General features: G+C 41.6%; 1 non-coding gene across 1 annotated transcript; it reads right to left on the reverse strand.

Moving 5' to 3' along the window:
* Positions 1-730: 730 nt before the first annotated feature.
* LOC117720298 (small nucleolar RNA SNORA48) lies at positions 731-877 on the reverse strand. The gene has a single exon (XR_004608310.1). It is a non-coding gene; the product is annotated as a small nucleolar RNA SNORA48 (small nucleolar RNA).
* Between the last annotated feature and the right edge of the window lie 13,303 nt (positions 878-14,180).

The raw sequence follows: 14,180 nt of genomic DNA on the forward strand, positions 1-14,180 counted from the left end.
GTCAGCTCACTCTGTTATCTGGGTAAGGCTCAGGGTCAGCTCTGTCAAGTGCTGTCACAGATGAGAGGTGGGGACAGCTTTCCAGAGCATCATAGCCAGTGAGGGGTAGGGCCAGTTCTGTACAGCTCCTGGACATCCATTTGGTTCCTGGTGGCTGCCCTGACCAGGGATGTCCTCATGTTCTCTGGTGGTAATATGAGCCATGAACATAACACCAACCCCTGCCACTGAGTAACTATGGATCCAGGCATGGAAGCTTCAACTAGGACCTCATCATCTTCCAGGTGATGGGGCTAGCATCTCACGACAGGCTACTCCTCTCCACCCTCAAGTCCCTCTTCACAATGTCCAAGCTTCTCCATTTCTCAACCCTTTGACCACCTCATACTGGGCACATTGTGGTGGTTCGTTTCTACTGCAAGCTGTTTACATGGCTAGTGAGCCCTGGGTGACATTCTCTGTTCTGGAGGAAGGACATGGCACTGAGAAGGTGTCTACAGCCCACCTGAGCTGTGCATTGGAGGGAAGGTCTGTGGTCCACAGGTCTCTGTCTTCTTCCTCCCTCATTGTGCTGCATGGTGGTGGGTGGGCTCCGTGTGTCTATGGTCCTTCCATGCAGTGAGGTAGAGGGAAGGTTTGTGTGTCTTTCTCTGCCAGTACCACTTGGCATGTTAGAATGCAGGTCCCTGTCTGTCTTCCTCCTCTGGTGCTGCCCGGATTTGATTTGATTTTATGTGTCCTAGGCATAAGACAGCTTTGTCCACCAAGCCAGGCATCAAGCTAAGATGAACAAAGGACTGACATCTGCTCTGCCCCTGACTGATATAAGAGCACCACCACCACCCATAAGGTGTCTCTTTGCTCATTGTCAGGGGGGATATAAATATATTTTTTAAACTTCAAGTTTCTCATAATCGAGATCATTTTTTCTATACCTACCAAGCTACCAATTGATCATCTCCTGTGGAATGAACTCAAGAGGTGTGTTCTCACTTCTGATGGCTCACAGATAAAATGCATTCTGCAGATGTACATACTGCATGGGGTTTTGGTAAAAACAAACAAGGACCCCCATCCCCCCCAACCCCCGACACCAAAACAGAACCCTGCAAACCCAGGATGCTTTAGCTTGGCCATAGGGTACAAGGTAGTGCCTTATCTCCTCACCTGGAGACATTTCTAGATTTGTGCAACTGACTTTTTCTTTGAAGATGAGAGAGACCTCTCAGACAGGTACCAGACTCTTAGCTGTATCATGACTGACGATGCTGGGAACAGGAAGGATGATAATGGTACATGTATGTGGTGAGAAGGACTAGCTCCCATCTCTAGAGTTCCAGGCACAACGTCTGGGGGCTTGGCAATGCTGTGGCTCTATGGACTGATGTGGCAATGCTGTGGCTCTGTGGACTGATGTGGCAATACTGTGGCTCTGTGGACTGATGTGGCAATACTGTGGCTCTGTGGACTGATGTGGCAATGCTGTGGCTCTGTGGACTGATGAAGATGATGAACATCAACTGAAATAACACAGCTTTGTGTTTTTCCACATCACACTGGGAAACTTAAGAGGTTTAAGTCAAAGTTGGATCATGAATCAAATACTTTTCAATTCAAGACTCTTGCAGTGTGTGTGTGTGTGTGTAGGAGAGACACAGAGACAAAGAGACTAGTGAGAGACAGACAGAGAGAAAAACTCTGTAAATGCTTGATTGTTTCTGACCTTCTGCTCCTTTTTCCATTAAAACCTCTCCCAGAATGTTCAAGGCTGATTCTCATGTTACACCAGAAGTGAAGTTAACATCAGAGTTGTGGATTTTGGAACGCGTTTCTTAGAGTCATTGAAGAAGGCTCTGAAGAGTCGGGTCTGTGTGCAGTCTACTAGAAAACTAAATCTCCCAATATTGACTTACTAGAAAATGATTGCTTCTTAACTAAACGTTTAGTTTCACATCAAAAAGGAAGTACTCCAAATAAACATCAGTTGGGGCCCAGAATCAGTTTTAAAAACGATGAGGTTTTTTTTTTTTTTCCTTAAAAGATACTATTTGAAGAGGACAAAGGTCAAGTCTTTCATGTGTGACATGTGACTAACTACCTTGAAGACTGATCCTGGAGCCACCTTTTGTCTATGAATATATGTATCTCCCCAAGAACTAGGGGGAAAAACCTACTTAGTGACCTAAGTTCATCTTTTGTCTGAGAGCTCCAAGGATCTCAAGAGCAGAAAGGCTTATGGGATATAAAATAAGAGAATAATGACACTTTCCCCACCTCTTCATGTTCCTTGGCCAGTTGTTCCTCACTCTCTGTTAAAGTTCCCTCCCAAACATACATACTTACTTTAATATACAAAACTATGTTTAATATACTATATGAATATTATGAGCATGAAGACTTGTTGAGTGACTTGGGGGTTGTTAAATAACAAGTGCCTACATGCAAATGAAGTCATATGCTGTGTTTGCAAAACAATGATGACCTTGGACTAACCACAGCACTGTCCCCCCATCTCAGAGTTTCATTGGAATGTTGAAGGGGGTGGCAGAGTTATATACAATCTTGCTTTCATCCTCATCAGATTTCCTGAAACAAGTTCATATTTTCTTTTTTATGTCAAGCTATAATGTGGCTAGAATATCCTCCAAAGGTCCTTGTGTTAAAGGTCTATTCCTTAGAGTGGCATCCTTGGGAAATGATAGATCTTTTAGAAGGTGGAGTCAGTGGGAGGTCACTGGAGACACACCCTTGAAGGGGAATGAATGACCTTGGTACCTTCCTCTTTCCCTTTTTGTTCTTTGGTCACAGGATGAATGCCGTGGCTTAATGCTATGCTTCTTCCAGGAGATGGTGCCTCAACGCAGCCTGGAGAACAAAGGAGCCAACCAGCCATGGAGTCCCACAACTCAGCCAAAATAAGCCTTTCCATGTATAAGTAGATTTTCTCAAATATTTATTAAGGCATCAGAAAGACAATGAATACAATAGGTAAGTTGAGGCTCAGAGGATTTGATAGACTGTCTACAGGTAAACATCCATGCAGGGGCTAGAACTCTCACCAGGCTTCCTCATGCCCAACACAGCTTTTGTAGTGTTTCTGTGGTTGTTACGAAGAATGAGTTTTCACAGGAAGCTGAAGCTTCTAGACTGATAAACAGGGTGTGCCTGGATGAATACCACGCTGGATGTTGGGTCTTTACTTCAAAGGCTGGTATTGACTACATACTAGTTGCCATTCATTTTCAACACACAGCTCTGATCTCTCTAGCAAACACAATTACCCAACTGGAAGGGTCAAACAGCTACTTAGGGCATTTTTCCTATTACAACTTCAAAAAAGAATAAAGAGTTCTTTGTGTTCAGCAAAGATATCTTCAAGAAAGAGGTAAATGGGGAAACATGACCTCTTGCAAAATTAGTTATTTTTTTGAGGAAGAAAGTGTTTTCTATTTTGTCTTTTTCTCTTTAACGGTTTATATTATATATGGTATTCTAAGTACAAACGGTAAAAGTTTATTGGTTAATTTGATTGGGGATGCAAATAATTTTTAAAGCCCCTATGGATAATAGGAATAAATTAGCTTATGCAGTATGTGTATTAATTTCTTAGTGTAATAATTTAAAGCTGTTATGACACAGAAAAGGCTCTTGCTTTAATATATTTGTGTAGTGACATTTGAGAAGCAGAGAACAAGTAGTTATCTTTACTGACTTCCATATCAGACATGAAAATATTTTTAATTGGATATTTTATTTATTTACATTTCAAATGTTATCCCCTTTCCTGGTTTCCCCTCTGCAAACACCCTATTTCATTCCCCCCATTCTGCTTCTATGAGGGTGCTCCCCACCCACCCACCCACTCCTACCTCGCTGCCCTAGCATTCCTCTACACTGGGGCATCAAGCCTTCACAAGACTAAGCCACCCACCCACCCACCCACATTGATGCCAGACAAGGCCCCTTCAGCTCCTTCAGTCCTTCTCCTAACTCCCCCATTCAGGTCCCTGTGCTCAGTCCGATGGTTGGCTGCAAGCATCCACATCTGTATTGGTCAGGATCTGGCAGAGCCTCTTAGGAGACAGGCTCCTGTCAGCAAGTGCTTCTTGGCAAGAGATGAAAATCTTTTTGAAGAGTTACCAGCAGGTGAGGGCCGCTGTTGGAGTGCTGTATCTGCAGACCACCTCTGCCCCAGGCAGCACAGCTCCCTGGACGTGGGCTCCTAAGCACCCACCTCAGACATAGATGGAATATTGGAATTCTGCGTTCCACAATAGACCCATAGAGTCAAAATTTGGGGTTGTTTGGGCTAGAATGTGCACAGCAAATGAGAATCCTGGAGAGTTGCCGGATTCTCAAAGCTTGAGACAAAGAGAGGCATAGAAGTGATCCAAGGTTACACATAAGAATATAAGTGGAATTAAAAGATTAATGAAAAGAAGAGTGGATCAAACAATTGATTCTTTCTCAAAGCCTTAGAAGAGAAATTTCTCCAAATTTAGAACATGGGAATTATTACACGTATGTAAAGTGAACTAAAGCCAGTCAGGGCAGTATACAATATAAAAACTGTATATCAATATCACTCTTAAAGACTGATGATTAATAAATAAAGTGTTAAGACCTGGAATAGGACAGCACAACAGAGGAACATATAGGGTAGCAGTGGATGTAACCATGGAGAAAAGAATTCATAGTCCACAGGGAAGAAGAAAGAAAGGGGGCCATGCTGCTGACAAACAGAGGGAGAAGGTCTCTCCAGCGAAGGCATAGCTATGTAACCTCTCAGTAAACTTCCGATAAACAAAGAAAGGCCAGAGAGTCTTCAGCATTTTACCACCTGTGTAATCATAGACAACATTCTGACAGAAAATAAGCTAAAGGCTATATTGGGATGAGGAAACCTGGGGAGAATTCTAGCTCTTACCTAGAGGTTTATGTAGTTTGACTCAGGCAATAATTATCTTGGGATTCTGGAAATAGCAGGTAAGATTTAGATGAGAAAAAGATTCTGTAGTTTCTATATTCACCTACCCCATAGACCGCTAATTAATTATGAAGGAGATCACTTAACCTGCCAGATTTCCTGGACTTGAAGCTTATATAAACATGTGTGTTCTTTCTTTCTTTCCCCTAGACTTTATCAAATATCTGATGCAAGGCACTTCATACAGGAAATAAAAAAAGGTTTCTATAGCTTTAACTGTAGCTTTTAGAGGTTGATCGTTCAAAGTTGGTGAGCCCCATCGTTTGGCTCTGATGAATAACATTAAGAGGTCAAGGAGTGAGAGGGAGACCTAGCATGCCAAGACAGGAAGTCAGAAGGAGTGGGGGGGGGGCAGATCCTAGAACAGAAAATGAGCTAATTATGATCTTTAAACAGAAATGCTGTCATTTTACTCATTGACATTACCTACTGAAAATGATTAAAATGAAGAACATGATAATATTATAAGAAAAAAACATAAAGTAAATTTGCATTATTTGAGTGGTACACTTAGTTGTCAAGGAGGTAGGTAATTTTATAGAAAGGCATCATTCATGAGGCAAATACATTCTGGAGGATACTGAAATCCTGTTTTGAATGTTGTGATAACTAGTCAAGTTACAGCCCCCTCTCCCCACAGGAAAATCTAAAAGTTAAGAAAATAAAATATAAACAGGAAAGCAAGCACCAGAACAGCATTGGGTGCAATTAAAAAAAAAAAAAAAAAAAAAAAAAAGAGGAAACTGAGCACCAGAACAGCATTGGGTACATTTGCAGAGCACTAACACTACAGTGGTGTGGAATCTGTAAAACACTAGTCGTCGTACATGATAGAACAGAGGGTCCACCACAAAGCTAAGGTGTACATCAGCATTAGTTCATAAACTGAGTTACTGAAGCTACGTATAGCACAGATTGTTTATGCAAAGCATCAGTCTTTTATGTTTACCTGTAACTGTGTATCTCTGTATATAAACAGAGAGAAATGCTGGAAAATCATTCATTATAGTGATAGAAATGGTTCCTGCTGGGCTATGAAGACCAGAATAGTTTACAGTTGGCTGGGCTATAAAGACCAGAATGGGTTATAGTTGGCTGGGCTATGAAGAGCAGAATGGCTTATAGTTGTACAGAATGGCTTATAGTTGTACAGAATGGCTTATAGTTGTACAGAATGGCTTATAGTTGTACAGAATGGCTTATAGTTGTACAGAATGGCTTATAGTTGTACAGAATGGCTTATAGTTGTTCTGTCATTGCCTTATTGTCACTTCTCTGAATGGCTCTGTAGTTAGTTTTATGTTTTGTTTTCTTCCAGAAACCAATTAGTCTCATAGTTGAAATAACCCATGTTTCTTGAAGGATGAATACATAAGTAAGACAGCATTGTACAGACAATGGGTGTCCTGGCTAGTTTTATGTCAAGTTGACACACTAGAGTCATTGGAGAGGCAAAAGCTTCAATTGAGAAAATGTCTCAATAAGACCAGGCTATAACCAGGTCTGTGGGCATATTCTTAACTAGTGAGTGATGGGAAAGGACACAGCCCATTGTGTGTGGGGCCAGTCCTTGGGCAGGTAGTCCTGGGCTCTATGAGAAAACAGGCTGAGAAAGCCATGGGGAGCAAACCATTGGGAGTTAGCCATGAGGAGCTAGCCAGGAGGCAGCACTCCTCCATGGCCTCTGCATCAGCTCCTGCCTCCTAATTTCTGACTTGTGTGAATCTCTGTCCTGACTTCCTGTCCCGAATTTCTGTCCACTCTTCAATGATGAACAGTGATATGGAAGTGTAAAACAAACCTTTTCCTTTACAACTTATATTTTGGTCATGGCATTTTATTCCAGCAATAGATACTGCAACTAAGACAATGGGTATTAGACTTTAAAATGAAGGAAACACCAACTGGATTTAGGTGGGGGGAGAAGGACTCTGAGTGTGTTACTGTAAGAGATAAATATGTCAGGATGCCATATTTTAGGTCACTAAGTGAATTAAACTAGCCATGCACAGGAATAAAACTACTGAATCTTGCTATATGAAATACTCTACCTAGAGGAGAGCAATTCATGAGGACAGAGAGTAGAGTAGTGGTTTTTTTTTTTTTTTTGTTTTTTTTGTTTTTTTTTTTTGTTTTGTTTTTTTTTTTGTTTTTTTTTTTTTGTGTTTTTTTTTTTTTGCAAGAGGAGAGGTGGGAGTCAACACTCTTGGGTATAGGCTCCTAGGTTTCCAAGAGGAAGGCTTTTGGTGCAGGCTAGCTAGCAGTGACGGATCATGGGACTTTAGGGCTGCCATGCGCCAGCTCCCTAAACTCTGATGAGTGAGAAACCTTTTCTACCTTTCTAGGTTGTGGACACCTAGAAAGGATACCTACCTAAAGGATAGATTAACAAGAGAAAAAGAGAGTTACAATTACATGTGTCTGTTAAGCATGTGAGAGAGAGTCAAAGAATGAACAATAACACTTAGGATTCTGGTGTCAAACAAACCAATGAAAAAAAACAGTTCAGACTGAAGTACCATCTTCAGATTGGAAAGAGATGAGAAGGAAGAGGAGGAGGAAGAGGAGGAGGAGGAAGAGGAGGAGGAAGAGGAGGAGGAGGAGGAGGAAGATTATTAGGGGCATGTTCGTGTGAAAAGAAGGCAGGGAAGCACAATAGACAGTGGAAAGGACCCTTATGCCATCTCTAATGTGATGTCTGTAATGACTAAGAACTTCCTTCCTTTCCTGGTGCTGAGATACTTCCAAATGGTGATGTCCTTCCTAACTAAGTTTTCCATATAAAAGAGTCACTTCTACAATGCCCAGAGCTTCTGTAGTGTTTGCTGATTCTCAAAAATCATCTTAGAATAATCTTCATACCCAGAGGCATGTGTTGGGCAGAGAGGGCATGGTCTGACTGCCTCCACTAGTTGGTGATGGAAGGTTAAGTTGGTACAGTTTGTATTACATATGCATTGTCACACGAAAAACAAAGAATCAAGTGATCCAAAAGAACGTCCTACACACAGACACTAACTTTAGTAGGGTGATTATCAGCTTATGGAGCAAATCTTTGAGGTTATAGAGTATACAGTCTTAGGGTATGGAAGGACCCACAATATAGATGGAGAGACAAAGGTTTATCACCCCCCCTTCACACACACACACACACACACACACACACACACACACACACACACACACACAAACACGATCCAAAGAATTTAATGGTGGAGACATCCTTGTGTGTTAGGAGGTGGTATTTTGTAGAATTGGCTAGATTTTAGTAGCATCAACAAACAGAAGCAGATACCAACACCCAACCAATGGACTGAAGTTAGGGGCCCCTGTGGTTTAATTAGGGAAAAGCTGGAAGAAGTTGTGGAGGAGGGCAACCCCATAGAAAGACTAGCAGTCTCAACTAACCTGGACCCCGAGATCTCTCAGACTGAGCCACCACCCAGGCAGTATACACTAGCTAGTACAAGGCCCTGGACCCATAGACAGCAGAGGACTGCCTGGTCTGGCCTCAGTTGGAGAAGATGTACCTAACCCTCAAGAGACTTGAGACACCAGGGAATGGGGAGGCCTGGCAGGGTGGGATGGGGTGGGGGTGGGGTGAGGGAGGAATGGAATGAGGAACTGTTGGAAGACAGACCCAGAACAGGATAATGACTGGACTGTTAAAAAAAGGATAATTAAAAAAAAAAAAAAAAAAAAAAAAGCAAACAAAGAAATTGGGAGCTTTTTTTTTTTTTTTTTAAAGAGCATAGGAATAAGATAGGTAGAGGAAATGGAAGTGTTTGTGAACTGTATCAGAGAAACTGTACCATCTCTTTGAAGGGTAAGGAGAGGCATGGAGGACAACATCAGATTTCTGAATGAAGAGTTATTTCCCTTTGAAGCAAGGGACAGATGTCCTAGCTCCCTGCCTTTTCACTCACACTCCATTCAAACCCTCAAAGCAATCCTCTTGTCTCATCTGTACAAGTCCAAGGAACTGGGACTGCTGGGTCCTGTCATGCTGGGTGTTTCCTTCCTTAAAAATATGAATCTGGGCTGGAGAAATGATTGAAACACTTACACGTAGGCACAAGGTCCTGAGTTTGGTTCCCAAGAAGCCACATAAACAACCCCGTGTTGAGTCTGTGTGACTGTAATTCCAGTTCTTCTTTGATGAGATGGGAGGCAGAGACAGGGGAAATCCCTGGAAGTTCATTGGTCTGCTGGCCTGACAGACAGTTCAGCAGCAAACAGAAAGATTCCGCCTCAAACAAAATAGGAAGTGAAGATCAAACCCCAAAGTTGTCCTCTGACCTCACATCTGATCTGTGGCATCCCTGTGCCCCACAGCCTACCCACACATGTACACAAGCAGTAATTAAAAAAAACAGTTGAAGTGGAAAGTTTCTCCTTTTGAGGATGGAGTACTGGAGATTAAATATACCCCGCCACCACCACACACATCTGCTTTATTATAGATTGGCATAAATGCCTGCCATCCCAACACCTGGAAGGAGGGGTTAATAGAATCAGTAGTTGAAATTCATCCTTGGCAACATAGTGAATTTGAAATAAGCCTGAGATGTTCCATTTCAAAACTAAAAGGACAAAAATGTAAACAGCAAGAGCCAGTCTTGGTGGCCCACGACGGCAATCTTAACACTAAGTGGGCGGAGACAGTGGGATTGCCACATGGTCATGACAAACCTGGCTCACATTGGGAGTTCCAGGCCAGCTGGCCCTACTAGGAAACCTTGTGTTAAAATAAAATAAAAAAATAAATAGCACTGTGAGATAGGATGTGGCATCTCCCCGCTATTTCTCTTCAGTCTCATGTCTGTTGTCCTTGAGGCTCACTGTATAGTTTAGTTTTTACTCAGCCAAGATAATGGTGGAGAGACTGTTGTGTGGGCAAGTGACAAAGACTGCAGTGAAGGCAGCTGTGTGTCTTTTAAAGGATTGTGGGTTCTATTCCTGACCTTGGGCCATAACATACCAAGGGGAACATAGCTATCTTGGGAAAGAAATGGCAGACAGGATAAAAAAAAAAACAAAACAAAAAAAAAACAGAATAAACTTTTCCATGACTGAAAATGTCACAAACATGAAAGGGAGAAGAAAACAAAGCAACAAAACAAAACCCAGAGATTGTAAAGTGCCAAACACCCAGCCACTGGCAAGATGACTCAGACTCACATGAAGGAACAGTGGACCATGACATCTGTAAGGAAAGTTGACCACAGGCAAGAGAGAGCACAGACCTCCCACAGGGGGATGAATCATAGAAAACTGTCCTTTGCTTTTCATTCCCCAGAAGTTCCTCTTCTCCCATGTGGCTCAGAGTTACTTTCACATGGCCACCCATGAGAAAAGAGAGAGACCTGGTACTATGGTCTTCTTACACGGGCCACTTTCTTCATCCTGAAACTCAAGGCCAAAATGTACTACAGACAATGAATGTATGGACAAGATGAATAACTTCTGGAAAGATATATTAATTGTTCTTGAGACCTATTGTTCAAACATAAGGTACAATGGTGGCAGCCATGCAGGTGAGGCAGTAGCAAGCAAAGAGGCTTCCTGGAGATGGCTCACCCTTCTGACAACTGTGATGGGTGAGCTCTGAAGAGGCATGGACCCCAGGGGCTTAGTCCCAGGTTGCTTCTTGCTGCTCTGCCCTTCCATGCCTGCCATTGCTGTATTACCCATATGTCTGACATAGCCTGTGGTTTCTGGGTTTTTACCCACTCTGTTGAGCAGACATTCTGCAGAATCAATATGAAGATGTACATAATAATGCTGTTTAGATGAATTAATGATTTTATAGAATTTCTGATTTGACTCAAATCATTTTAGGAAGTTAGAAAAATTGAAAGTCTTAAAGACACAGTTTTAGTTGTTTTGCCAGAAAGATATAATAACATTAGAATCAAGAATAGAATGGACCCCCTCCTCCTAGACAAGTTAGTAAAGACTGCATGAAAAGGTGCAAAGTACTACATTTTTAGAAAAAAAATCATGGAACTATAATAGAATTTAACTCTTTAAACTAATAAGTAGAAAAAAAGCAGAAAAAGTTTTAATAGGGTGTAGATTTGACTGACCCAGTAATGTTAAATTAAAAAACCTATGTAAGCTGTCAATTAAATTGAAAAACTATAAAACCTTATTGATATCATTTAATTGCACACTTTCAGATGTTTACAATAAAACGTTTATGATATTTATCTCTTTATCATCTCTCTGTAACCTCTTATTGCATGTATATGGGTTAAGTTCCCCCTCCCCCACCCTGGGTTGCAAAGTTCATGGCCAAGGCTTCTTTAGTAAAAACAGGTCAATAAGAGCAAAGTACGTATTTAGTAATATAAAGGAAGAAAGATTTATTCCTGGCTCTTGACTTCAGAGGGTTTAGTTTGATTTTGGTTGATTCCATTGCTTTGGGCCACAGACAAAGCAAAATAACATGATGTTTACAATATTTTGCTGATGCCATAGAGTTTGTGGTAGAAGGACATAGAAGTAAAGGCCCGGGACAAGCTGTGACTCCCAAAGACACGTCCTCAGGTTAGACTCCATTCCCAAAGTTTCTACCACTCCTCCAAGCTATACCACCAGATGGGGGCTAAGCCTTTACAGATTGATATGGTGTGTGATCTTACTGATTAAAACTATACCATTCATTTAATATAAATTTTCTTTTTTTTGAATGCTGTTTAGATGAGTTGATGATTTTATAGAATTCTTGATTTGATTACAATCATTTCAGAAAGTTAGAAAAATTGAAGGGAAGTATAAGAAGATGGTTTGAGTTGTTTGGCCAGGAAGATATGATAAAGTTAGAATCAAGAATAGAATGGGCCCTGTCCTCCTAGAAAAATTAGAATGCTCAGGGACATTTGAAAGTAGATGAAGACTCATAGAGTAAACTGGACTCAAGTGTTTCTATGCTTAGGACTAAGAAAGGGTAGTTGTGGGGAAAGATCCCTGGACAAAGGCAGGGCTGAGCCAAAGGACGTGAGTAGAGGAGAGTTAACATGGCCTATTTGTGCATGATCTTCTCTGTGCTGTGACAGCTTCAGAGACAAGGACGCTCCTGATCTCTAGGTAAGAGATGACATCTTAAGTCTTGCTCTGGACAGAAGAGCGAGCTGTGGAGCGCCCTTCCTGTGTTTCACCATTGCTTCTAGAGAGGATCTGAATGAGAACCCCCCTATGCTTGCTGTTTGCTCAGATGCCAAGGAGCCACATTTGAGAGTGGTGTGATTAGACTCACAGTGCAAAAGAAAATGCCAGTGGGACAGAAACCACAGACGACACAAATGTGAGAAAGCCCAACGAGAAGACTGTATCAGCTTCTCATTACATTGTTTGGTTACACACTGATTTCAACTAGGCAATAAATACAGTCTGAGAAATCCACGAATCCCCTTAAACAACTGGAAAGCAAGAAGCTCGATTTAAAATATTTCAAAGAAATATTTGGCCTCAGTGGGAGACGATGCACCTAATCCTGCAGAGACTCCATGTGCCAGGGTGGGAGCATACCCAGAGGTGTCCTATCCTCTCAGAGGTGTTATGGGGGAGGGACTCTCTGAGGGGACTAGAAGGGAAGTAGCATTTGGGATATTAATTAATTAATTAATTAATTAAAAAGCCCAACAGTTCCTTATTTATCGCCTGTCAAGATGATTAATTTTTGAAAGTGGGGTATTAAGATCACTATTATTATGGGATTTCAATTATTTCTCCTTCAGTTCTGTTAACACTCGTTTGTATGTTTAGGTGTGTTTCAATGTATCTGTTGTATTCTCTTGATGAACTGATAATTTTATGACAATGTCTATTGCTCCTATGATAGCTTTTGACCTGCAGTCTATTTGGTGTGTGTGTGTGGGTGATGAATTCTTCCTTTCTCCCTCCCTTTCTTCTTCCCTTGTTCCCTCCCTCCCTCTCTCCCTCTTTTCCTCTCTCCCTCCCTCCTTCCTCCCCTCCTCCCTCCCTCCCTCCTTTCCTTCCTCCCTCCCTCCCTCCCTCCCTCCCTCCCTCCTTTCCTTCCTCCCTCCTTTCCTTCCTCCCTCCTTTCCTTCCTCCCTTCTTTCCTTCCCTCCCTCCCTCCCTCCCTCCCTCCCTCCCTCCCTTCCTTCCTTCCTTCCTTCCTTCCTTCCTTCCTTCCTTCCTTCCTTTTCTCTTTAGGTCACCATTAACACAGAGAACTTTTCTCAATACTTTCACATCCAGTTTAGCTGGGGTTCTGAAAGCTCTGTGAGTCTCTTGTGGGCAGCAGAGAGTTGGAACTTGTTATTTGATCAACTTAGCCATTCTATGTCTCCTGATTGGTGTTTTAATTCACTCACATTTAAACTTACTTAAAATTTGAGACTATTCCCATAGTTTATTTTGTTTTCTTCTTTCTTCTTTTCTTTTTCCATTTTCCTTCCTCTCTCTCTCTGTCTCTCTCTCCCTCTGTATGTGTATCTTTCTTTGTTTCTTTTTTTGTGACTTGATGCTGTTTTTATTTAAACATTTACTTTGTCGATGAGAACCTTGTGGCATGATGTCAGAAATGCTGAGCTTATGCTGAAGAATGATTTCTTTTATATGTCTATTCATCTAAACTCATAGTTTCTATTTGCCTTTGAATTACAAGTTTTTAATAACAGATTCTAAAATTCCCTTTATTATTGAGATAATAAAGTCCAAGCACTCCTTTCCCATTAATTCCCCATCAGTGTCCTGATATGATCAACAGGGCTGTGTGCTAGAGACAGCAGTATGGGCTGACCCAGCTCTGAGTGAACTGTAAGCATGAATCTCATTAATCCAGATGCACAAACACCTGAATAGTGGGCCTTCATCTCATGTATGCAAAAATGGGTTAGGATAGTAGATGTTTTTTCAAGTTAGGCCCATAGCCAGCCCTTGAACTCCTTTATGAATAAAGAAGGACCTTAAACATCACTAGTTTGTGTCGTATGTATGTTGGACAAGTCACTCATGGACGTGATTTTCAGCACCACGAGGAAGCACTAAGAAAAAATAACCTGGGGGAAAAATTGTCAAGCCAAACCAAACAAACAATTCCCACCCCTCTCAAAAAACAAAAACAAAAGCAAAACCATAAAACCACCACCACCCATTGCAGGAATCTGGAAAAGAAGAAACAAATGGAACTGCTGTCCTGAAGACACGGCCACGTAACCTTTGT

The sequence above is a fragment of the Arvicanthis niloticus genome, chromosome 14 (genome assembly GCF_011762505.2).
Source record: "Arvicanthis niloticus isolate mArvNil1 chromosome 14, mArvNil1.pat.X, whole genome shotgun sequence".
Classification (NCBI taxonomy): Eukaryota; Metazoa; Chordata; class Mammalia; order Rodentia; family Muridae; genus Arvicanthis; species Arvicanthis niloticus.